At 43.8% G+C, this 25,202-nt stretch overlaps 2 long non-coding RNA genes across 5 annotated transcripts; one reads left to right on the top strand and one right to left on the bottom strand.

Moving 5' to 3' along the window:
• Positions 1-2,404: 2,404 nt before the first annotated feature.
• LOC123329116 lies at positions 2,405-10,209 on the top strand. 4 transcript variants are annotated; one of them, XR_006544274.2, is made up of 5 exons: positions 3,706-3,941; positions 4,310-4,514; positions 5,139-5,312; positions 5,562-5,660; positions 9,567-10,209. It is a non-coding gene; the product is annotated as an uncharacterized LOC123329116 (long non-coding RNA). The 4 variants fall into 4 exon arrangements; XR_006639922.1 differs by lacking the exon at positions 9,567-10,209 and adding an exon at positions 6,967-7,023; XR_006544275.2 differs by lacking the exons at positions 3,706-3,941; positions 5,562-5,660; positions 9,567-10,209 and adding an exon at positions 2,405-3,261 and having other exon boundaries at positions 5,139-5,500.
• Positions 2,933-3,956, bottom strand: LOC123329117. Its single transcript, XR_006544276.1, has 2 exons — positions 3,841-3,956; positions 2,933-3,708 (listed from the first exon to the last, which is right to left on the bottom strand). It is a non-coding gene; the product is annotated as an uncharacterized LOC123329117 (long non-coding RNA).
• Positions 10,210-25,202: the final 14,993 nt, after the last annotated feature.

Below are 25,202 nucleotides of genomic sequence, written 5' to 3'. Positions count from 1 at the left end.
CGAGGGCACACACAGCCTCCTGAATCTAGGAACTATCGCAAGAACGTCAGCCCTGCGCTCAGGGACCGTTTTAAACAATGACATCAACGCAGAGCACAAGGGAGAGAAATATGGACGGAGAAAAGACAGTGCTTAAGGGGTGAGAGCTGAGCCCAGCAGCACCGCCCGCTCTGCGCCTGTCTGCAAGAGGCTGAGCGAGAACCACGTGCTGACGTGCGGTTGCAGATGCGCTTCGGCTGGGAGGCTGAAGCACGCACCTCTGCAGCAGTGAGGACTGACCTTCTCTGGAGGACGACCGTGGCGGGGATGTAGTCAGAAGAGGCAGCCGCCTCGTTCCGATGGTCGAGCTTTCAGGGCTGGAGATGTGTGAGCTGAAATTTCTCACGTATGTGCAGCTGAGAGACTCCTAGCTGACTCTGCCTCATATTTCACCAGAAATTATGAAGCACTGGCAGTGTTTTTCCTAGCACCCGGAAACAAGAGATTTCACACAGCCAAGACGAGTTACAATTTATTACCTAGAGTTCTCAGTGGCTGGGAGATTTCAGTCAAGAGATGAGGAATGCGGAGGTCCCTCTCCCTCACATCTTGAGGAAAGCACGTCTTGTTATTATTTCCCTACCTCTAGTTTGTAAGGCCTGGCTCTTTAAAAACCGACACTGGTATGTTTTGGTCCCAGGGTGTCCTGGAAGATCCACATGAGTTGCTACGGTTCATAGAACAGCAGGCCCAGACACCCTCTGGTTGCTTGGGTTCTAATCCTAACTCTGTCACATCTTAGATATGCACTGTTGAACAAGTTAGCATGCCTCAGTTTTCCTCATCCGTAAAATGGGATAATAGGTGTAACGTCGTGAGGCTTAGAAGAGTTGCCAGCAAGGAGGGAATGTCATAGAAGTTCAAGAAATGCTGGCTCTTAAGGAAGCAGCTAACAGTCATATAGGCTTTGTTCGATTCCATTGCGCACCGTGTCAAGCAAATCACAATGGAATTTTAATTTTTTAAAACTGCATTTATTTATTTATTTGGCTGCACAGCATGTGGATTCTATAGTTCCCTGATCAAGGATCGAACTCGTGCCTCCGGCATTGGATGCTGTTTTCTTAACCACTGGACTGTTGGGGAAATCCCGGCCATTTTAATTTAAATATCACTTGGAGAGCTATCTCTAGAACACGTGATCTAAAAGACGGCCTCCCCCAACCTGCCTTTTCTATTGCAGAGAGCCCTGATCATAAGTTTCAATTACTCTCTGTTAAGTTATATTTCTCTCTCCTCATCACTAGACTGAACTCTCGATCCGGACAGGGACTGCATTCCTCTTGTTCATCTTGTATCCTCAGCACAGTGCCAGACCCGCAGCGGATACTCAATAAATGCGTACTAACAGAGTAAGGGAATGAAAGTCAGGGCCTGAGCTCCCATTCTATGCTGGGGCTGGGGCAGAGATGGTCAGTTAGAATAGCACATCTAATACAATCGCTACTAGCCACACTTAGCTACTTAAATTTAACTTCAAAGTGATGAAACTTAAATAAATTTAAAACTCAGCTCCTCTGGCACACCAGCAAATTTTAAGTTCTCAGCACGGACAACTGTCTCACAGTTAGGAGACGGTCCAGATAGAGAATAATTCCACCATCAGAAAGGTCTGCTGGCAGAGCTGATGTAGATCAGTGATTCTCCGCAGAGGCTGACTGTCCCCCTGGGGGTGTCTGGCAGTATCTGGGGATGTTTCAGGTGGTCACGACTTGGGAGATGCACCCAGCATCTAGTGGGCATAGAAGCCTACAGTGCTGGGAGTGGCCCCTCAGCAAGGGCCACCTGGCCCAAACGCCATGAGTGCTGAGGTTGAGGCACACGGCTTACAGGAAGGCACTTAGGTGACAGTTTTCTGTTTGACCAGAATGCTAAGTGTCCTAGGATTTGGATGGTTTAATTTGTAATTAAAAGCCTGGTGAGTACTTTTGGATATATGTGGCATGAAGTCTAGTTTCCTGGCTTAAATTCCTGGAATTCCTCCCTACATCTTTGAATAGGATATTAAATCCAGAAATCACCCTCCAGCTGTATTGTCAAATGTATACATTTGCGTGTAGCAGTAGCTGTCTGACTCTGCGACCCCACGGACGGTAGCCGACCAGGCTCTTCCATCCATGGGATTTTCCAGGCAAGAGTACTGGAGTGGGGTGCCACTTCCTTCTCCAGTGAAAGTAGCAAGACCCGTCAAAACTGATCCACATCATTCAGACCAGAAGTGGTTTCCAAGGCCAGATTGTTCTAGATCAAGGGTCTGTAAACTACAGTCCCCGGGCCAAATCTGCCCATGAGGTGAGACTGCTTTTTACATTTTGAGATGGTAGAGAAACAACCAAAATAATACTACTTTTGTGACATGTAAAAATTATAGAGATTCCAATTTCGGTGTCCACACGTTTATTGGAGCCCGGCTGACACTATCATGTAATTAAGTAGTGTCTGTGGCTGTTTTCATTTCACATACATCGGTGGGCAGTCTCATGCAGAAACTAAAAATCACAAAGCTACAAACATTCACTTTCTGTCGCTTTACAGAAAAAGTTTGCTCATCCCTTCTCTGGATACTAAATATCTTGGTGGATTTTTTTTCCCCTTTTTTTCTTGCTTGCTTCTATTTTCTTTTTCTTCCCCCCACCCGCCCCCGATCATAATTATCCTGATAATTTGCAGGTGGAGACTCAGACCAAATGACCAAATGGGTTTTCTTTGGGAAGCAGAGTGCGGGAGGGGATTAACAGGAATGCAGGGGCGTTCATGTGAAAGATTCCTCTTAGATGAATTTAGGGAACAAAGACCCCCGTGGTCAGTTATTTCTGTGGGTACGAAAGCAGGAGAGAGTCTGGGTCTTCTGTCAGTTCCGCAGCACAAATCATACAGTTACTGAATACTTCCATTTGCAGTAGTACGCTTTTAATGCTTAACTCCATGACCTCACAAAAATAATTTCTGGGAAGCAAATTTACTTAGCTCTTTGCCTTTATTTGCTGACCGAGGGGTTTGGTCCGATGGTTATATTGTTTATGGAAATGCTGGAGGGGGGAGGCTGTGGGGAGGAGAAACAATACAATTTGGTCAGAGAAGTTGGATGGTTTGAAAGGACTGAGAGGATTTTGTCTTTGCTTTATAATTGGAGTCAGGATTTCCCTTCAAATCACTCACTGCAGACTCAAAATCTCCCTGGGCTTCTTGGCCCACGAGTCCTGTTAAGCTCTTTGTCACCAGGTTAGCATCTGGCTTTTAAAATCCTTGTCATCTTTATGATTATAATGACTGTTACAACTTGTTGGTGAATGGGTTTTTCCAAATGCTGAGAATGTCTTTAGTCAGAAAGGGAAAAAAAAAAATCAGGTTGATTAAAAATGATTAGTATGTTTTGGGAGCAGTTGAGGATCTCTCTCTTTTTTTTTTTAATCCATGAGAATTTTCACATTAGGAGGCATTGCCGCTGGCTCTCAATTCAGCTTGGAATTTTACTTTTAGAAATGAAAGGTGGCATCTTGAAAGAAAATCCTAAAAGAAACTTACTTTGTCGCACATCTTCCATTTTAGAAAAGAGAGAGATGATCCCGTGATTACAGTGGATAACATTCAGTGATCTGGAGGTTGCCTTCTTGGGCAAAAACATTGGGAGATTCTCCAGCCCTTTTGTAAAATTTGTAAAATCAAAACCTGGATCAGAAAAAAAAATAAATAGTGTGCCAAAAGCAAAAGTTAGCAACCATGACTTTAGGAGGCTAGAGCTAGTTTGTTAAGCCCCTTGGAAGGCGATATTGAAAGAGGCTTCCTCAGGAAAATACTAACCACCCAATCAGTCAAACCATCTGATAACTGCTTATCTTCTCTAATGCGATTCGGAGTCCGTTTGATGCCCCTTTGCATTCCAATCACAAAGCTCATCTTAGGTAAGCACCTTGAGGAGGGAAAAAAGGAAAATTCATGAGTCTCTTGCTTCTGCATTCATGGAATTTTCTTTTCACAATAGAAGGAAGCATGTTAAGCTGGGTGGGGGCAGGGTAGGGGTACTGAGGTGAAAATCTGGGAAGGAGAGGAGCGTGGTGTTCAATTTCGGTGAAGCACTTTACTCTGGCTAAATGGTTGAGAAACAATCCAAAGAAGATTATGTGTGAAAACTTTGAAATTCATGTTTTCAATGTCCGTTAAGAAAACTGTGTTGGAAGGCAGCTTCCAGCCTTCTAGCTTCCAGCCTAGAGCAAAATAAGAGTGAAAAAAGTCATGAAGATGAAATGGCTACTGTCTTCTCCATTTTTAGCTACCCAGGAACGCAGGAAAAATTAAACATGCGCATTAATGAAGATTTCCAGCATTTGTGATGAGCATGGCTTGCTTATCTGCCCTCCCTACGTTCACAGTCCTTTTCATAATCCTCTACCCTGGAAGTCTTCCAGAAAATGGGAGAGAAGCAGAGTGCCTCCCTGAGAGTAAAAAGTTAATAAGTGAGAACTGCCTGGCCTGCGGTAGGTACTCAAAACAATCTTGGCTGTTATTAGGTTATTGTTAATAGCAACTGTGACTTTACTCCACCCTCTCCCATTGACAGGCAGTATCCATCACACTTTTAATCAATATCTGCTTTGATCCAGCACTTAAATTTATAGACATTTATCTCACAAACTCCCAGTCCGTATGTCAAACAATTGATATTTTTGTCTTGAGTTCCACACTATGTACTTGTATTTTACTTTCAGTTCTGTGTTACTAAGAATATATAGATTTAGCATTATGTCATTTGGTGGATTGACCCTGTTTTCATTTTGAAATGTACCATTTATCATCACTTTTTTTTGGCGGGGGTGGGAGGTGGGGCTGTACTGTTTGGCTTAGTTCCCCCACCAGGTATTGAACCCACGTCCCCTGCATCGGCAGGTGGATTCTTAACCCCTGGACCACCAGGGAAGTCCTATTTTTAGTTTTTTTAAGGAACCTCCATTCTGTTCTCCATGGCAGCTGCACCAGTTTACATTCCCACCCACAGTGTAGGAGGGTTCCCTTTCTTTCATACTCCTTCCAACATTTATTATTCGTAGACTCTTTGATGAAGGCCCTTCTGAGTATCTTTGATTTGCATTTCTCTTAACCAGCAATGCGGAGCATCTTTCCACGTGCCTGATGGCCACCCGTGTCTTCTTTGGAGGAATGTTCTGCACTGCTGACTGCCTGTGGGCAAAATCCAGCAACCACGAGGCTCACGGGTGTGTTTCCTTCTTCTCAGACAACTTGTCATGATCTTTTCCTATCGTCCAGTGTCTGAAAAGGTAGACTGAATATTCAGTGCAGTTTTGTTTTTTAATTATATAATAAATGAGGGTAGATCTAGTGTGTTACCCATCATGACCAGAAGTGGAAATCTGTATATACACAGTCTATTTGAATATCCTCAAATAGTGAGTGGCTTGAGAAGCATTGTGTTATAATACTGGATGCATATACAACATTTCATGAATGACGGCTATTTGTTTTCCTTAGATGTCTGGCTTTTATGGTGCAGTGTTTGTTTCTTACAGGCAGTCACTAAATGGATATTGTCCAGCCAGAATGTTTTTGGGTGTCATGGACCATTCTGCCTGGAAAAGAGTTTGGGACTTTCAACCTACCCATTTCAGGTAGGAATGGAATAGTTGGAAAATTTGATAACTAAAGTGGGGCCACTTCTTTTTTTCTAAAAACACATTTATTTACTTATTCGGATGCGTCAGCCCTTAGTCAGCACGTGGGATCTTCTGTCGCAGCATGAGGACCCTCTGGGGTGTGTGCGGGCCCCAGCAGTCTCCGAGCCGGGCTGAGTTGCTCTGACATGTGGACTCTTAGTTCCCCGACCAGGGACTGAACCCACGTCCCCTGAATTTCAAGGTGGATTCTTAACCCCTGGACCACCAGGGAAGTTCCGTGACCATTTCTTTATCTGGCTTTTCACCCTTGAAACATTCAGTGCTTCCTACCATAGAGAATGAATGACAGGCTATATCAGACTTATATGGTACGGCATGCAAATGCAGACTGCATTTTATTTACAAATTAAGGGATTTTTTTTCAGGGTAGTTTTATGACCATATGTGTTTTTTACTTTCATACTGGCTTCCAAACCAAATTTCCACTTAAGATGCAACTTCACAACTGTACTGCTATAATTTGTGGACAGTAAACTCACCCAAAGCTACGGACACTTCTCCTTTCTGCTACCCTATACGGACATGCGGTGCAGGGCAGTGCAAGCCGCTCAGTCGTGTCTGACTCTTTTTCCATGGAATTCTCCAGGCCAGAATACTGGAGTGGGTAGCCTTTCCCTTCTCCAGGGAATCTTCCCAACCCAGGGATCGAACCCAGGTCTACTGCATTGCAGGCGGATTCTTTATCAGCTGAGCCACAAGGGAAGCCCTATACAGACTGAGAATAGATATTCCTATTGATTAATTGTCTGATCAATCAACAGTAATATCTATTCTCAGTCTCAGCTCCTGGAGAACAAAGGTTTTATTTTAAAAACTGAAACTTTGAATCAAGTTGTATAACTTTTTTTAAGTTTTATAACTTTTGACGGAGCATTTTCACTTCTGAGATTTCTGCAGAGTCAGGGCGCAAATGAGGCTTGTTTTATGTATGGAGATATATTTTGCAGCATTGCTGCAACTGTGAAAAACTGGAAACAAGCTCAATGTCCATTAGTAGAAATGAAATACATTGATGTATATTCATGCAAAGAAAAATGATGAGGTTAAAAAAAAGAATGAAGTAGAAAGTCTATAGAGGAAGACAGAAAGTTATCTAGAGCAGCGCTAACTTTCTGTGATGATAAAAATGTTCTATGTCTGCCCTGTATAGTAGCCACTCAACACACATAGCACTTGAAATGTGGCAATTGTAACTGAAGAACTGAAGGTTTAATTTTATTTAATTATGTATTTATTTAAGCTTGAATACTCACATAAGGTATGGATGTGAGAGTTGGACCATCAAGAAAGACTGAGCACTAAAGAATTGATGTTTTTGAACTGGGGTGCTGGAGAAGACTCTTGAGAGTCCCTTGGACTGCAAAGAGATCAAACCAGTCAATCCTAAAGGAAATCAACCCTGAATATTCATTGGAAGGACTGATGCTGAAGCTGAAGCTCCAATACTTTGGCAATCTGATGCGAAGAACTGACTCATTGGAGAAGACCCTGATGCTGGGAAAGATTGAGGGCAAAAGGAGAAGAGGGTGGCAGAGGATGAGACGGTTAGATAGCATCACTGACTCCGGCAGATAGTGAAGGACAGGAAAGCCTGGTGTGCTGCAGTCCACGGGGTCGCCAAGAGTTGGACATGATTCAGTGACTGAACAACGGCACCCACATGAGGCTCACGGTACTGTACTGAGCAGCACACGTCTTGAATGCACTGTTCTATAATGTATTGTTTAGAGAAAAAAGCTGGTGGAAAAATAGTAAGAAGAGAATAATTCCCTTAAAAGGTAATAAATAACGTGTTAATTTATCCATTACAAGAAGTCTAATGGAAAATACACCAAACTCGTAATAGTGCCTTTCTCTGAGACATGTTGTAGACTTTCACTTTAATACCATATATTCATACCATATTTGAATTTTCAAGTGATGAAAAGAATTTATTTTGAATTAAAAAAATAAATAAATCCCATAAAGTAAAACCAAATTCTGAAATGTCAAATCCCATCGAGTTGAATGAACAGGTAACATGATTAGAGGACAAATCCGAGGAATTATCAGAATCTCCTGTACCCTGAGGAAGAGGATGGGGCTGGCTGTGAAGCCACTCAGGCGGGGCTGGCCTGGGGCTCTTGGTAGGTGGATTTAGAAAACAGTTTTTATGCCTAATGAGGAAGCAGAGCAGAACTGCAACCTCTGCCGCTCTGCGGGTTGAAAGCCTCGGCAGTGTGCCTGCTGCCTTACCCCAGTGCTCGTCACGACTGGCACCGACTTGCTGCGCAACAGACATAGACAAAAGCACAGAGAATGACCCAGACCCGCTGCTGCCAGGAACTCAGCATCCGAACTGAAACCTTGTCTTTGTTGATACCAATAAGCAACCAGGTTTTGTTTGTTTGTTTTTTAAAGAACACTCTAAATAAAGGAAGGAGGCCAATACTTCCTTTCCCTTATAACTGCCAACCCCTTTCCCTCCCAAAGTCTAATATCTGATATCTGTGGATCAACACTGTGAGGATGGGCCACAAAGCATTGAGGGAGGGACAGAAATCTGTTTTGCCTTCAGGGTGATGCGATTAAGTAGATTGATTCTCCCTGGCTTAGAGTTGGAGGCTAACAAGACTAACAAGGTTCTAAAGGCACTTGGGGGTTTCCCTGGTGGCTCAGTGGTAAAGAATCTGCCTGCCAATATAGGAGACAAATTTCAGAATTTGGTTGTATTTTATGGGATTTATTTACTTTTTAAATTCAAAATAAATTATTTTCATCACTTGAAAATTCAAATATGGTATGAATATATGATATAAAAGTGAAAGTCTACAACACGCCTCAGAGAAAGGCACTATTACGAGTTTGGTGTATTTTCTATTAGACTTCTTTTAATGGATAAATTAACTTATGTTATTTATTACCTTTAAGGAGTTTGATCTCTGGGTCAGGAAGATCCCCTGGAAGAGGAAATGGCAACCCACTCCAGTATTCTTGCCTGGGATATCCCATGGACAGAGGAGCCTGGTGGGCTTATAATCCATGGGGTCGCAAAAGAGTTGGATATAGGTTAGCGACTAAACAACAACAACAAAGGCACTCGATTTGGGAAATTTTCCTTAAGTTTAAAAGTATTCTCCATGATAACTCTGGCATAGGAGTCCCAGGGAGGGTTCTGATTGGCTCAGTGTGATCCCTTATTCATCTCTGAACCAATCAAAGAGGCAGTGTTGGTAGCCAGAGTGGAATAGAGATCTCTGATTGGCTGATCCTTGGGCAGGTGCAGGGTGGAATACATATTAAGGCACCTTGATCTGCAGGATCCTATGGAGTGCAGACAAAGTGTCCTGAAGGAGGCAGGGTGGTAAGGGAAGGACAATCTTGCTGGGAAGATGAGAGCAATCTACGGTACAACTGCAGGGCCAGCATTCTCATAGAATCACACAGACATACATATCCTTCTTCCTTGCATGAAATCTCCATAATGTTGCCTCTGCTAATTAGTGTTAACGTAGTAAAACAGACTTACCCAACCCTAAGAGCGGCATCGCAACATCCAAGGGGCTGCATCTGTCTCCATTTCAGCATCTCTGGGTGCTGTGCCTTCCTCTGCTCCAGTCTGAATGTGACTTCTTGGCAGGTGACAGCCTATGGTCAAATGATAAATTTTCCTTCAAATCACCTTCTCCAATTACATATCTCCACACAGTATACAAAGGTTGGGTATACACACGTGGAGGCACAGCCACACAAGAGTCCAGCCATTCTACAGCTCTTTACTGAGCCCTCTTCGTGTACCAGATCCGCCTATTTTTAGCTCTTTTCTTGATTTTTAAAGTTTATTTATTTTGTGCTGCACAGCACTTAGTGGCCGCCCTCAGGATCCCTGTCGCCCGGTGCTGGCTTCTCTCCAGTTGCGATGCGTGGGCTTAGTTGCCCCACACGGCACGTGGGATCTTAACTCCTGGACCAGGGATGGAAGCTGCACTCCCTGCAGTGGAAGCACAGAGTGTCAACTACTGGACCATCAGGGAAGTTTCTGAGCGCATCCCTTTTTAAGATGAAGGACAACTTTCCCGAAGCCCCTGGCAGGTTCCACTCTCGAGTCTGCTGGACTGGAATGATCTCAAGCCTGCAATTGTGGCCGTCACCCGCCAGGACACACAGGTCACTGGGGAACTGTGCCCGGCTCTGTCCCCTCCGTGGGGATGGGGCCACCTGGAAAGAAGTGGGCCTGGCAGTGGCGGGGCAGGCCTCGGTTTCCTCGTGTGTGTAAGAAAGGGTTTAAACAAGACCAGCTGCTGCCAGTTGTTGTTCAGTCACTAAGTCGTGTCTGACTCTTCTCAACCCCATGGAGCACGCCAGTCTTCCCTGTCCTATCGCCTGACGTTCGCTCAGGTTCAGGTCTGTTGAGTCGATGATGCCTTCCAACCATCTCATCCTGTGTCGTCCCCTTCTCCTCCTGCCTTCGATCTTTCCCAGCATCAGGGTCTTTTCCAGTGAGTTGTCTCTTCGCATCAGGTGGACAAAGTATTGGAGTTTCAGCTTCAGCATCAGTCCTCCCAGTGAGTATTCAGGGTTGACTTCCTTTAGGATGGACTGGTTTGATCTCCTTGCAGTCCAAGGGACTCTCAAGAGTCTTCTCCAGCACCACAATTCGAAAGCATCAATTCTTTGGCGCTCAGCCTTCTTGAAGGTCCAGCTCTCACATCCATACATGACTACTGGAAAAACCATAGCTGTGACTATGTGGATTTTTGTTGCCAAAGTGATGTCTCTGCTTTTAATACACTGTGTCGGTTTGTCATAGCTTTCCTAGTGTTTCCAAAACTGAGGCCTTTAAGCACCCTCCTTGACTTATCTGTGAATCACACAATTATTTACTTAGCATTTTCCTCTAAGTCTTCTTGATTTTGACTCACTTTTTTACATTCAACCTCATCCTGGCAAATGATGTTTGTAAAATGGTCTTACTGGCTTGTTACATTTTCTCTAAAAGCCATTGAAATATACACATAATTTTTGAAATGAAAAGTGTCTGTTGGCATAACACTTGAAATATCTCGTGTGTACCGCCTTTGGGATGTATACCATCACTTAGGAAATAAATAGATTCTAGGATTCATTTCAGAAGACTGTATTCTCCCGTGACTTTTTTTTTGGCTGTGCTGCAGAGCTTGTGGGATTTTAGTTCCTCAACCACGGATGGAACCCAGGCCCTCAGCAGTCAGACTGCGGATTCCTAACCACTGGATTGAAGGACATGAGTTTGAGCAAACTCCAGGAGATGGGGAAGGACAGGGAAGCCTGGCGTGCTGCAGTCCACGGGGTCATAAACTCATATATAACTAAGCGATTGAACAACACAACCAGTGGACCATCAGGGAATTCCCCTGTGACTTATTATTAATGGCAAAAACAGAAAAAAGGAAAAAAAACCCAGAAAACAAAAAGCAATGCTGTGGGGAGGTCGATGAGATGAAAACAAAACAAGATTTTTTTTTAAAGCCACTAAAGATGCACAGTGGTATCTTGGATTAGATTCTGGAGCACAAACAGGGTAACAGTCAGTGGAAAAACTGATGAAATCATAATAAAATCTGGAGTTTAGTTAATAGTATTTTATCAATGTTAATTTCTCAGTTTTGACAAGGGTACCGTGATATGTGGGCCTCCCCTGATGGCTCAGAGAGTAAAGAATCTGCCTGCAATGCAGGAGACACAGGAGATATGGGTTCAAGTCCTGGGTTGGGAAGGTCCCCTGGAGGAGGGCAAGGCAACCCACTCCAGTATTCTTGGCCTGGGAAATCCCATAGACAGAGGGGCCTGGTGGGCTGCAGTCCAAAGGGTTGCAAAGACTGGGACATGACTGAGCGACTAACACAAACCATATGTTAGGTGTGAAAATTAGGGGAACCTAGGTAAAGAGATCAGAATAAACTGTGGAAAATTCTGAAAGAGATGGGAATATCAGACCACCTGACCTGCCTCTTGAGAAACCTATATGCAGGTCAGGAAGCAACAGTTAGAACTGGACATGGAACAACAGACTGGTTCAAATAGGAAAAGGAGTACGTCAAGGCTGTATATTGTCACCCTGCTTATTTAACTTCTATGCAGAGTACATCATGAGAAACGCTGGGCTGGAAGAAGCACAAGCTGGACTCAAGACTACCGGGAGAAATATCAATAACCTCAGATATGCAGATGATACCACCCTTATGGCAGAAAGTGAAGAGGAACTGAAGAGCCTCTTGATGAAAGTGAAAGAGGAGAGTGAAAAAGTTGGCTTAAAGCTCAACATTCAGAAAACTAAGATCATGGCATCTGGTCCCATCACTTCATGGGAAATAGATGGGGAAACAGTAGAAACAGTGTCAGACTTGATTTTTTTGGGCTCCAAAATCACTGCAGATGGTGACTGCATCCATGAAATTAAAAGACGCTTACCCCTTGGAAGAAAAGTTATGACCAACCTAGATAGCATATTCAAAAGCAGAGACATTACTTTGCCAACAAAGGTCTGTCTAGTCAAGGCTATGGTTTTTCCAGTGGTCATGTATGGATGTGAGAGTTGGACTGTGAGGAAAGCTGAGCGCCAAAGAATTAATGCTTTTGAACTGTGGTGTTGGAGAAGACTCTTGAGAGTCCCTTGGACTGCAAGGAGATCCAACCAGTCCATTCTGAAGGAAATCAGCCCTGGGTGTTCATTTGAAGGGCTGATGCTAAAGCTGAAGCTGCAATAGTTTGGCCACCTCACACGAAGAGTTGACTCATTGGAAAAGACCCTGATGCTGGGAGGGATTGGGGGCAGGAGGAGAAGGGGACGACAGAGGATGAGATGGCTGGATGGCATCACCGATGCAATGGACATGAGTTTGAGTGAACTCCAGAAGTTGATGATGGACAGGGAGGCCTGGCGTGCAGCAATTCATGGGGTCACAAAGAGTCGGACACGACTGAACGAATGAACTGAACTGAGATAATAAGAGCATGTAGGAACTCTTAATATCATCTTCACAATTTTTCTGTAAAATTAAAATGACCCCAAAATGAGAAATGTATTGGAAAAGGGTAGGTCCAGCAGTTGGAACAATCCCATCTCTGCTTTTAAGTTTCCATTGCTGTCATTAACAGCAGCCATTAAAGTGACGACATTGATTGCCATGCATAGCAGGAGTGAATGGTAAGCTTAGACGGTCCCTAAACAGAAGATACGTGCATGTGCTTAGTTGATCAGTCATTTATGACCCCATGGACTGTAGCCCACCAGGCGCCTCTGTCAATGGGATTCTCCAGGCAAGAGTACTGGAGTGGGTTGCCATGCCCTTCTCCAGGGGATATTCCTGACCCAGAGATCGAACCCAGGTCTCCCGCGTTCCAGGAGGATTCTTTACTGTCTGAGCCACCAGAGAAGCCCAAGAATACTGGAGTGGATAGCCAATCCCTTCTCCAGGGGATCTTCCTGACCCAGGAATTGAACCAGGGTCTTCTGCATTGCAGGCAGATTTTTTTTTTTTTAAACCAGCTGAGCTACTACGGAAGCCCCAAACAGAAGATAGAGATTCTCAAATTCAAAAGAGGTGATTTCGATTCCCACCCCCTCCCCAGTGTCCCCCACCACACACACACACACACACACACACACACACACACACTCAGCTGTGCAGTGAGAAATGTTCCTTCAGGTACCCTTAGCTTCCAGGCCTGCATCTAGAGCCCTCCAACCCAGGATGCTCACGTTAACCCATCCATGCATATGGATGGGAGGCGGCGGGCAGAGTCTACTTGTGTTTCCAGAAACATGAGGGGGAGTACTTCCCAAGGAGAGGATGTCATCTCTTTGAAATTGGACCCTTTAAAAGTTGGGCTGCTGGACATTAATAAGGAAGAATGGAAAGTGCAGATCAATAAGACTTGCTGAAATAAAACACACATTAGCATAGAGTATTCCCCACAACCAAGATTAATGCCTTTTTAAACCAAACCAGAGCAGAGAGGTATATCTTTTAGGCTAATTGCCACTAGAGATTGCAGAGAGAAAGGCAGACAGGCTTGGGGGTGGAGTGGGGGGATGGGAGGGGTGGGGCGGGGTAGTGGACAAAACCCAATTCCAGAGCTCCAAAGAGCTGGAGTGAAATGAAACAACCCCTCAAGTTATACAGAGAATTTAACCCACACTAGGCTTGGGCTTATTATTTTAGGCATGCATTTGAAATTTAAATATCTTCTGGGGACAAAGCCTTTTTGCAGCACGGCTGGGTGTTTGCCCAATTGGAGTCCTGCAAGTTTATTAACAGGAGCACATGATCAAACATAACCTAACAAGTGGAGGGTTCTCTTTACTTGTACAGCCACGCCGAAAAGCCTTCTGTGGAATTCCAATCCTTCACCCCACATACCCCGTGTCTAGGACTGTATTTACTCAGCCACTCTCCCTTCCTTTTAAATTTTATTTGCAATTAGCAGTTACTCATTGCAAAGCCACTTTGGAAGATTTTAATATCCTTGTATAGGGGTTTTAAGAACTGCAATACTGATAGTTTTGCTGGTGTAATATTTTAGTCTTAAAAATATGAAATAAAAAAACATGAAATCAGAAGAACTGGTGCCTTGAAATATTCCCAGGGGCATAGATATTTCGAATCAAATGTGTACTTGTTTTAAAAACTTGCTGGCACTTCCCTGGTGGTCCAGGGGTTGGGACTCCGTGCATCCAGTGCAGGGGGCCCGGGGTTTGATCCCTGGTCAGGGAACTAGATCTCACACGCCATAACTAAGACCCAGCGCAGCCAAATAAATAAGTATTTAAAAAAAAATAATCCTGTTGGAAAAACGGTGCTGATAGATTTGCTTAATGCAGGGTTGCCACAAACCTTCAATTTCTATAAAAAGTGCTGTATCTCCCCAACACAATAAAGTGAAGCACGATACGACAAGACTCGGTCTGCTTGCGTTTATAGCTCGCTGAGGAAGAGTCTTAAAAAATGAAAGTTGTGGTTGATTTAGATTTTTCTCGTACTGTGATTAGTGAGACTCAGCTGTTTCCCCTAGAGCTGGTTTGGTCTTGGAACAGTGGGGTACGGGCTGATGGGAGGGAGACCCAGGGAAAGGGAGGAGTGTGGTGGAAAGAGAGAAAGGGAGGGCGGGGTGCCTCACCAAGCTCCTGGGGCCTGGAAACCCCTGCCCCGGGCTAGTGTCTCAGCTCCGCCTCTTTCCCTCCAGGACGGATCCAGTCTCCATTTCCTAAGATAACTTTTTGAAACCATGACCTTCCCCACTGATCCTGCCTGGGAAGACTCAGACCAGCCTCTCCTTGAAGCTTGATCCCAACTATGGTGCTCTCCTGGGTGGGAGGACATCTAAGGACAAGGCACAGAAGGCAAAGTTAACGATATTTCACTTTAAAGAAAATACGGCTGTGAATTAAGACAGATAATATTGTAGGAGAGGTGGGAGAAGGAAATGGCAACCTACTCCAGTATTCTTGCCTGGGAAATCCCAGGGACAGAGGAGCCTGAGGGCCACAGTCCATGGGAGGTAGGGGTGTGTCACAAAGAGGCAGACACGACTCAGCAGCTAAACAACAAAATTGAGAGAACAGAGACGTGGAGAGTTTGTCACTTTCATATAGATCATGGGCTTTATTTTGTGGTTTGGGGGAATATTTGATTTGACTATACAGAACCATTTTTTTGCTGTTGTACTATTTCATATTTCTAGATCATTGCAGACAGAAAAGATCACTTAAAAGCTGTTTACTGTGTGCCTGTTTGTTTTGCACTCAGATTTGAAAATAAAAAATAAACAAGGTATCATTCCAGCTTCCTAAAAAAGAATAATAATATTGTAGGAGAGGCAAAACTTTTCCTCTACTTTTAGGGTCTCTGACTAAGCCTGAGAATTAAGCTGACACAGGACAGAGGAACAGGGAAAAGTGTGCACTGCTGAGCTCTGCACTACATGGGGCCCACTGTGTGGGTTCACTCAGGTGCACATCTTTTTCACTAAATACATACTGCACGACCCACGCTTGGCTGAATCCACAGATGACTGTAATGTTACCTCTGGGTTTTGAATTGCCCAGGGGTTGGCACCCCTAATTCCTGCGTTGTTCAAGGGTCAACTGCCAATTTTATTTAGTACTTTAATAATTTTATGACATGGACATGGGAGCCCTTCAGGAACATGAAGATCCAGAAGGCAGCTGGGGAGGGGGGCTGGGAAGGAGACTCCAGATGGAGGGGCATCCTGTATGCTTACAGCTGATGCTCACTGTACAGTCAAAATGGTTGAGTGACTCACACACACACAGCAGAAACTATCACAGTATTGCGAAGCAATTTTACTCCAAATAAAAATACATTTAAAAAGGGATATATCGGACCAAAGAAGCAAGCAAGCAGTTGGGCCTAAGTGCTTATATGCTCAGTCTAATAGATTATGGAAAAGTAAACTCTATAGGGACGCTACAGGCAGGTGAGAGCTTCTCAGCAAAGTTTGTGCAGTCTTGGGAATTCCCTGGTGGTCCAGGGGTTAGGACTCGGTGCTTTTGCTGCCAGGGACCAGGCTCAATCCCTGGTTGGGGTACTAAGAGCCTGCAAGCCTTGTGGCAAACAAACAAACAAACAAACATATGCAGAACCTTCTGGTTCTTCTTGGGCTCAAAGCAGCCCCCACCCCCAGGACTCCTGTGACTAGAATGTTCTCCTCCTCCAGGTGTGGGGGACCGTCTTTCCTGGCGGAGTTCATCTCCGGCTTTCAGGAAGATCAGGAGAGATTGGACAGACTTTTTGGCACTTGCTGTTTTTCGAGTGCCTGAGTTCACAGCCATTGGTTTTGGGCTGTTTTGAACCCCCTTTGGCCACCTGATGTGAAGAACTGACTCATTGGAAAAGACCCTGATGCTGGGAAAGATTGAAGGCAGGAGGAGAAGAGGACAGCAGAGGGTGAGATGGTTGGATGGCACCACTGAGTCAATGGACATGAGTCTGAGTAAACTCCAGGAGAGTGAAGGACAAGGGAGTCTGGCGTGCTGCAGTTCATGGGGTTACAAAGAGACAGGACTTAGTGACTGAACAAAAACAACAATTCAAAGAAATGCTTCCCTGTAAAAGGAAGGTTTATAGTCAAATAGCTCAGGGTATCTCTTCCTTAGGAAATTCATAGGTCCGTTGGCATCCTGAAGGCCCTGACAAGTCCTGCAGAAATAAACCCTGTTTGCGTTGTTGATGAGAACTTCCCGTGCTCTTTGACAAACACCCTGTCCATGCTTCATATATACGACCACTAACATTTCATAACACTAGTCTTCTGAGGAACACACTTGGACTATGTGCTAGACCTTTTCTAAGATCCTTTTTGTCTTGTGTATGCCATGATAGATCATTCAGGAATGTGTTTGTCTACAGGTAACAGCAAACTCCATGGTTTCTCCAGATAAAGTTTTATGTGCTGCATGCCACCACATATTTGGGAGAGGAAAGCTGGGGTCAGTTCTATTGCCAAGAATGCCTTTAGGGAAGGGTTTCCACATTTCTTCTCTGCCATCTTCAGCACATGGCATTTGTCCTCATGGTTACAAGATGGCTGCACCTGCTCCAGGCTGGTAGAAGGAGGCAGAGACAAAAGCCTTCTCTTTGTGGTGGTTTCTTTTTTTAATTCATAAAGGGATGTCCTTTCTAGGAACCTCAACAACCAAAGCAGATTCACATGGCGATGCCCAGATGGGAATGCAGGGTGGTGTACTGTGCAGCTTGGGCTTCCCTAGTGGCTCAGCTGGTAAAGAATCTTCCTGCAGTGCGGGAGACCCTGGCTTCTACCCCTGGGTTGGGAAGCTGCCCTGGAGGAGGGCATGGCAACCCACTCCAGTATTCTTGCCTGGAAAATCCCTATGGACAGAGGAGCCTGGCGGGCTACAGTCCATGGGGTGGTAAAGTCAGATGCAACTGAGCGACTAAGCACAGCACAGCCCTGCGCAGCTGGCAGAGTCTCGTTGCCTGACCAGAGATCGAACCCGCGCCTCCTGCAGTAGAAGCACAGACACTTCACTGCTGGACCATGGGGGAAGCCCCAAGCCTGCTTTGCTCAGAGAATTCTCCAGCTTGGCTCCCAGTCACTTGATCCTGCCTCTTGGTTAAAAGAAACAGGACCCCTTGATCTTCTCTTCTCTGCTTTCCCCAAGCCAGCCAAGCCTCTATCTCCACCTCTGAAGTGTGCTTTGAATCTGACTGTTCTCCCCTGCTCCAAGTCTGGGGATGGGGATGGCTTCCAGGCTGCTCTCCTTGGAGCCTCCTGCCCTGCCTTGTTCTACACCAAACAAGCAGAGGGATCCATGAACATAGAGATCAGATGACAAGGCTCATCTGCTTGAGTCCAAAGCCTGGATCCCATAGCCCCACTGACCATGGCTCTTCCCACTCTCCCTGTCGCCAGCTCCTCCTTGTGGTCCAGAAGGAACCAGGTGTGATCCCACCTCTGGACATTTGCACTGGCTGTTCCCTCAGCCTGGAACACTCCCCCCAGTCATTTCCATGTCTCTCTCCCTCCCTTGTTCTGCTTTACCTTCAAGTCACCTTCACTGACCTTTGGATATAAAATGGCAGTTCAGTTTAGTCGCTCAGTCATGTCCAAGTCTTTGCAACCCCATGGACAGCAACCCGCCAGGCCTCCCTGTCCATCAACTCCTGGAGTTTACCCAAACTCATGTCCATCTAGTCGGTGATGCCATCCAACCATCTCATCCTCTGTCGTCCCCTTCTCCTCCCTTCAATCTTTCCCAGGATCAGGGTCTTCTCAAATGGGTCAGTTCTTCTCATCAGGTGGCCAAAGTATTGGAGTTTCAGCTTTAGCATCAGTCCTTCCAATGAATATTCAGGACTGATTTCCTTTAAGATTGACTAGTTGGATCTCCTTGCAGTCCAAGGGACTCTCAAGAGTCTTCTCCAACACCACAGTTTGAAAGCATCAATTCTTCAGCCCTCAGCTTTCTTCATAGTCCAACTCTCACATCCATACATGACCACTGGAAAAACCATAGCCTTGACTAGATGGACCTTTGTTGGCAAAGTAATGTCACTGTTTTTAATATGCTGTCTAGGCTGGTCATAACTTTTCCTCCAAGGAGCAAGCGTCTTTTAATTTCATGGCTACAGTCACCATCTGCAGTGATTTTGGAGCCCAAGAAAAAAAAATCTGTCACTGTTTCCATTGTTTAGCCATCTATTTGCCATGAAGTGATGGGACCAGATGCCATGATCTTCGTTTTTTGAATGCTAAGTTTTAAACGAGCTTTTTCACTCTCCTGTTTTCACTTTCATCAAGAGGCTGTTTAGTTCTTCACTTTCCGCCATAAGGGTGGTGTCATATATGCATATCTGAAGTTATTGATATTTCTCCCAGCAATCTTGATTCCAGCTTGTGCTTCATCTAGCCCAGCATTTCTCATGATGTACTCTGCATAGAAGTTAAATAAGTAGGGTGACAATATACAGCCTTGACATACTCCTTTCCCAATTTGGAACCAGTCTGTTGTTCCATGTACAGTTTTAACTGTTGCTTCTTGACCTGCATACAGATTTCTCAGGAGGCAGGTTAGGTGGTCATTCTTCATCTCTTGAAGAATGTTCCGCAGTTTGTTGTGATCCACACAGTCAAAGGCTTTGGCATGGTCAATAAAGCAGAAATTGATGTTTTTCTGAAACTCTCTTGTTTTTTTGATGATCCAGCAGATGTTGGCAATTTGATCTCTGGTTCCTCTGCCTTTTCTAAATCCAGCTTGAACATCTGGAAGTTCTCAGTTCATATACTGTTGAAGCCTGGCTTGGAGAATTTTGAGCATTACTTTACTAGTCTGTGAGATGAGTGCAATTGTGTGGTAGTTTGAGCATTCTTTGGCATTGCCTTTCTTTGGGATTGGAAAGAAAACTGACCTTTTCCAGTCCTGTGACCACTGCTGAGTTTTCCATATTTGCTGGCATATTGAGTGCAACATTTTCACAGCATCATCTTTTAGGACTTGTAATAGCTCAGCTAGAATTCCATCACCTTCACTAGCTTTGTTCGTAGTGATGCTTCCTAAGGTCCACTTGACTTCACATTCCAGGATGTCTGGCTCTAGGCCAGTGATCACACCATCGTGATTATCTGGGTCATGAAGATCTTTTTTGTATAGTTCTTCTGTATATTCTTGCCACCTTGTCTTAATGTCTTCTGCTTCTATTAGGTCCATATTATTTCTGTCCTTTATTGTGCCCATCTTTGCATGAAATGTTCCCTTAGTATCTCTAATTTTCTTGAGGAGCTCTCTAGTCTTTCCCATTCTATTGTTTTCCTATATTTCTTTGCACTGATCGCTGAGGAAGGCTTTCTTATCTCCCCTTTGGAAGAGAGAACTTCGGAACTCTGCATTCAAATGGGTATATCTTTCCTTTTCTCCTTTGCCTTTTGCTTCTCTTCTTTTCATAGCTATTTGTAAGGCCTCCTCAGACAGCCATTTTGCCTTTTGGCATTTCTTTTTCTTGGGGATGGTCTTGATCCCTGCCTCCTGTACAATGTCATGAACCTCTGTCCATAGTTCATCAGGCATTCTGTCTATCAGATCTAATCCCTTGAATCTATTTGTCATTTCCACTGTATAATCATAAGGGATTTGATTTAGGTTGTACCTGAATGGTCTAGTGGTTTTCCCTACTTCCTTCAATTTAAGTCGGAATTTGGCAATAAGGAGCTCATGATCTCAGCCACAGTCAGCTCCCAGTCTTGTTTTTGCTGACTGTATAGAGCTTCTCCATCTTTGGCTGCAAAGAATATAATCAATATGATTTTGATTATATTGATCATCTGGTGATCAATCAATATTGATCATCTGGTGATGTCCATGTGTAGAGTCTTCTCTTGTGTTGTTGGAAGAGGGTGTTTGTTATGACCAGTGCATTCTCTTGGCAAAACTCTGTTAGCCTTTGCCCTGCTTCATTCCGTATTCCAAGGCCAAATTTGCCTGTTACTCCAGGTGTTTCTTGACTTCCTACTTTTGCATTACAGTCCCCTATAATGAAAAGGACAAGTTTTGGGGGCGTTAGTTCTAGAAGGTCTTGTAGGTCTTCATAGAACCATTCAACTTCAGCTCCTTCAGCATTACTGGTCGGGGCATAGACTTGGATTATCATGATATTGAATGCTTTGCCTTGGAAACGAACAGAGATCATTCTGTCGTTTTTGAGATTGCATCCAAGTATTGTATTTCGGACTCTTTTGTTGCCTATGATGGCTACTCCATTTCTTCTGAGGGATTCTTGCCCACAGTACTAGATATAATGGTCATCTGAGTTAAATTCACCCATTCCAGTCCATTTTAGTTCCCTGATTCCTAAAATGTAGACATTCACTCTTGCTATCTCCTGTTTGACCACTTCTAATTTGCCTTGATTTGTGGAACTAACGTCCCAGGTTCCTATGCAATATTGCTCTTTACTGCATTGGACTTTACTTCCATCACCAGTCACATCCACAACTGGGAGCTGTTTTTGCTTTGGCTCCATCCCTTCATTCTTTCTGGAGTAATTTCTCCACTGATCTCCAGTAGCATATTGGGCACCTACTGACCTGGGGAGTTCATCTTTCAGTGACCTATCTTTTTGCCTTTTCATACTGTTCATGGGGTTCTCAAGGCAAGAATACTGAAGTGGTTTGCCATTCCCTTCTCCAGTGGACCACGTTTTGTCAGAACTCTCCACCATGACCCATCCATCTTGGGTGGCCCTATACAGCATGGCTCATAGTTTCATTGAGTTAGACAAGGCTGTGGTCCATGTGATCAGATTGGTTAGTTTTCTGTGACTTCTATAAAATGGCAACGCCTACCAATCAGTCCTGGCTTCCCCTGCACTATTTTTATCCACAGCACTTACAGCTATCTAACTGATTATGTGTTTCGCTCAGATTATTTTGTTTATTGTCTGTCTGCCTTCCCTCACCCCCAGTGCGAGCACCATGAGATTAGGGACTTGGCTTCATTCACTGCTCCGTCTCCTGCTGGATTGGTGGCTGGCACATGGTGGGGCTCAGTCATTTTCTACTGAATGATTATGATTAATGTCTATCCACTTCAGCTCTGTTTCATCTTCCTCGTCCCTTGAAGGAAGGTACTGTGTCTCTTTTTGCTATGCCTATATCTGATGCATAGTTGGTTCAATACAGCTTGGGTGACTCTGTCACCATGGCCCCCCAAAGGCCTCGGCTCCCCTCTCTGCACTGTGAGGAGTCAGAGCAGGCTGTCCTTGGGCCCAGCCAGGTAACCAGAGCCTCTTAGGAAAGCAGGCCTGATGTAACCAGAACTTCCCATTTGTCAAAAGAATATGATCTCTTGTGTGACGGCCCTTAAGGTTTTAAATGTGAGCAGTTACTCGAACATTTTCAAAATGCAACTGTTTCCTTCAGAGCAAACCAGCCCAGCACTGAGTGGCTTCATGCAAGCACCAGCCATGCAGCTCGTGTCCTCTGTCTCGGGCAGTGCAACTGACCCCTCCAGATCAAACAATCCTTCCCGGCGACACAGATTAGAATCTACAGTGCTGGCAAGCAGAGGGCTTTGGTACGGAAGGAGGAAAACTCCGCCATCCCAGAAAAGTTGGCATGAAATTAAGGCGACAAGGGGAAAAAAGAGGCATGAGCTGCTGGCCACATAATTCAGTTTAATCTCCAGGAAGTGATTGTCAAAGCGTCAGAAGGTGTCTCTGCAGACACGGGGAAGCCAGGCCGAAACCGCCCGCTGGGTTTGGAAACAAATTCATATTACAGGTCACACGGCCCGGGGCAGTCAGCGCTACACACGACGCTGACTGCATTATATGACATGGACTAGAGAATTGATTTAGGTGTGAGGGACATCTAATGATGAATGGAGGGAAGAAGAGCCCCAAATTAGGAGAAACTGTATAATTTATGATTGTCAAAGAGGGAAGACGGGGGAGGGTTTTAAATTGGGAATTTGGGATTAAAGCTACACATCACTATATATAAAATATTAATAGATAACCAACAAAGACTTAGTGTAAAGCACAGGAAACTGTATTCCATATCTTGTAATAACCTATGATGAAAATAATCTGAAAAAGTGTGGTGATATATACCTATATACATATATAAAAATATAAAACTGAATCTGCTTGCTGTACACTTGAAACATTGTAAATCAACTCTGCTTCAATAAAAAAGAACCCCCAAACTAGGATCTGCCCGCAGTTACTAAGTATCTGATTAGTGGCCGTCAGAGTCACGAGTCCCATCTAGTTTTTTGAGATTCTCTGTATATATATATATATATATACTCCAAATATGCATATAATTATTCTATATACATTCTGTATAAATTGTATGTACAATATATATTACATATTATGTGTACGTATATTATATATAATATGTTCTGTATATATACAGGATATTGTGTACATATAATTACAACCATAATGATATATTCAGTTATAGGTAATATATACTATATACTCTATATCCATGGGGTTGCAAAGAGTTGGATACAACTGAGCAATTGAGCGCATGCACACACACAGACACACGTATACAGAAAACTTAAAAAGTAGGGTATTTTAACCCAACAGTTTGATATATTGTCAAATCTGCATGCTATGCTAAATGCGTGCTGTTTTAAATTATAACTTTTAATAGAGTAAAAAAAAAAGGCAAGAGGAAAGAAATCTAAAAAGCAATGTGACATAACTGTGCTAGTTAGATAATTTATAAAACATTGACTCATCCGGACTATATAGTGTGATCCAGTGATGAGACACTGAAGTTGTACAAAATATTCCTGAAGGAGGTCAAACTGGCGCTTCAGAAAGTTAATGTCATAAGAAAAGCAAAAGGATGGGCTTGGAGGGAGGGCCGTTCTGGACTTTACAGGGGACACAGCACACACAGCAACCACGTGGAATCGTGGTCCTTGATTGCATCCTGGCTGAAATATACCAGCTGGGAAGGGTATTTGGGGGAAAATTAGGATTCCCAAATTAGGACTGTATTTTTTTTTTTTTTTAATCCCTCTGTAGTTTTGTAGCTACAACCTGAGGGAATTTAGGGACAAAAAGTCATGACATCTATCATTTGAAATACTTGAGGAAGAAAGAAATGATTCATGAAGCAACTATGGCAAAACGTCAACAATGGCTCTATTTAGACGGTGTGTGTCCATGTAGTGATAAAACTTGATTTTCTGTGTGATTGAAAACTTTCACAGAAGTAAAAGTAGAGCAGCGAAAGCTCAGGAGTCTATGAGGAATATGAATAATACGTTTCTGCTGAATATATTCAAGGGTATTGTAAACGAGGGTGGTTAAAGAGCACGGGAATATTCTAAGAGAAAAGTGGAGGCGGAGGAGCAGGTCCCTGCTTCAGCTTCTGTGTGACTTTGAGTGTGACCGCGCTCGAAGGCCATGTGGAAAGTCCAGAGTGCGGGCCCTTGTGGATAAGAGGGGCCTGATGGCTTTCTCCATCTCTTCGTGAGGACGCCTGGTAGCTTTGTCTCTGCCTTCCTTTTTATCCCAACAATGATTCTGCCAGAACACAGCTATTAGAATGCCCCAGGGACCCACCCAGTGTCTCATAAGTCCTCTGTTTATTTTTCAAAATAAGAGAGGGAAGGTTAGTTTGGAGATAAGGAATGAGGCTGATTAACCAGTTAAACCATTTCTGTTGGTTCAAGAGCTCACATTTCACTGTATTATCTATAATGTGAATAGTTAACTTTCCAGGTGGAATCTTCCTTAGAGGAGATAAATTAAGAAGGTAAAAGCATAACAATAGTGGATTTTTTTTGCCCTCCTTGCCTTTTTTTTAAACTTTCCTAATTGATCTCCTAAACTTCAGATTTGAAGTGATACCTTAATATTGCTAAAATTAATATAAAATTAATTTCCTTTGTGAGGAAGCAATTTCTGAAGAACCAAAGGCCATAGATGGAACATTTTACAAGCTTCTATACAATGAAACACCTTAGCATAGAATCAAACATTCTGGTTACTCAGAACTGGGGTTCATGGTTATGTGGAACAGACTCAAATTTCAAAATACAAACTTAGTATCTTGAAACACCAAAAAATTCCCCAAAACGTCTGAGATTGGCCCTATTCTCATGCTTTTCCAAACTCAAAAAATAAAAAAAAAATCTGACGTTACAGATCTTGACAAAGAAACTTAATGTTGGCAATTTTAATTCTCAAGGAACTTAAGATGCTGACGCAGATGAATGGAATTAGGCATTACGAGAGAAGGTCGTATGGATGAAAAATCTAAATACCTGGCCTATCTCTGTTTATCTGGCTTCAGGAGGCTGGAGGGTTAACCCTGTCAATCAAGACAGCATTGTCGAGAAGCAATACTGTTTTTAAAGACACACTTCAGTGAAAATCTATAGAACGCATATCTCATTGTTGTGTAGTCGCTAAGTTGTGCGTGTCTGGCTGTTTTGGGACTTGTGGACTG

This window comes from Bubalus bubalis, chromosome 14 (genome assembly GCF_019923935.1).
Source record: "Bubalus bubalis isolate 160015118507 breed Murrah chromosome 14, NDDB_SH_1, whole genome shotgun sequence".
Lineage (NCBI taxonomy): Eukaryota > Metazoa > Chordata > Mammalia > Artiodactyla > Bovidae > Bubalus > Bubalus bubalis.
Note: the sequence above shows the minus strand (reverse complement) of the source record. Positions and strands in the feature narration are given on the sequence as shown.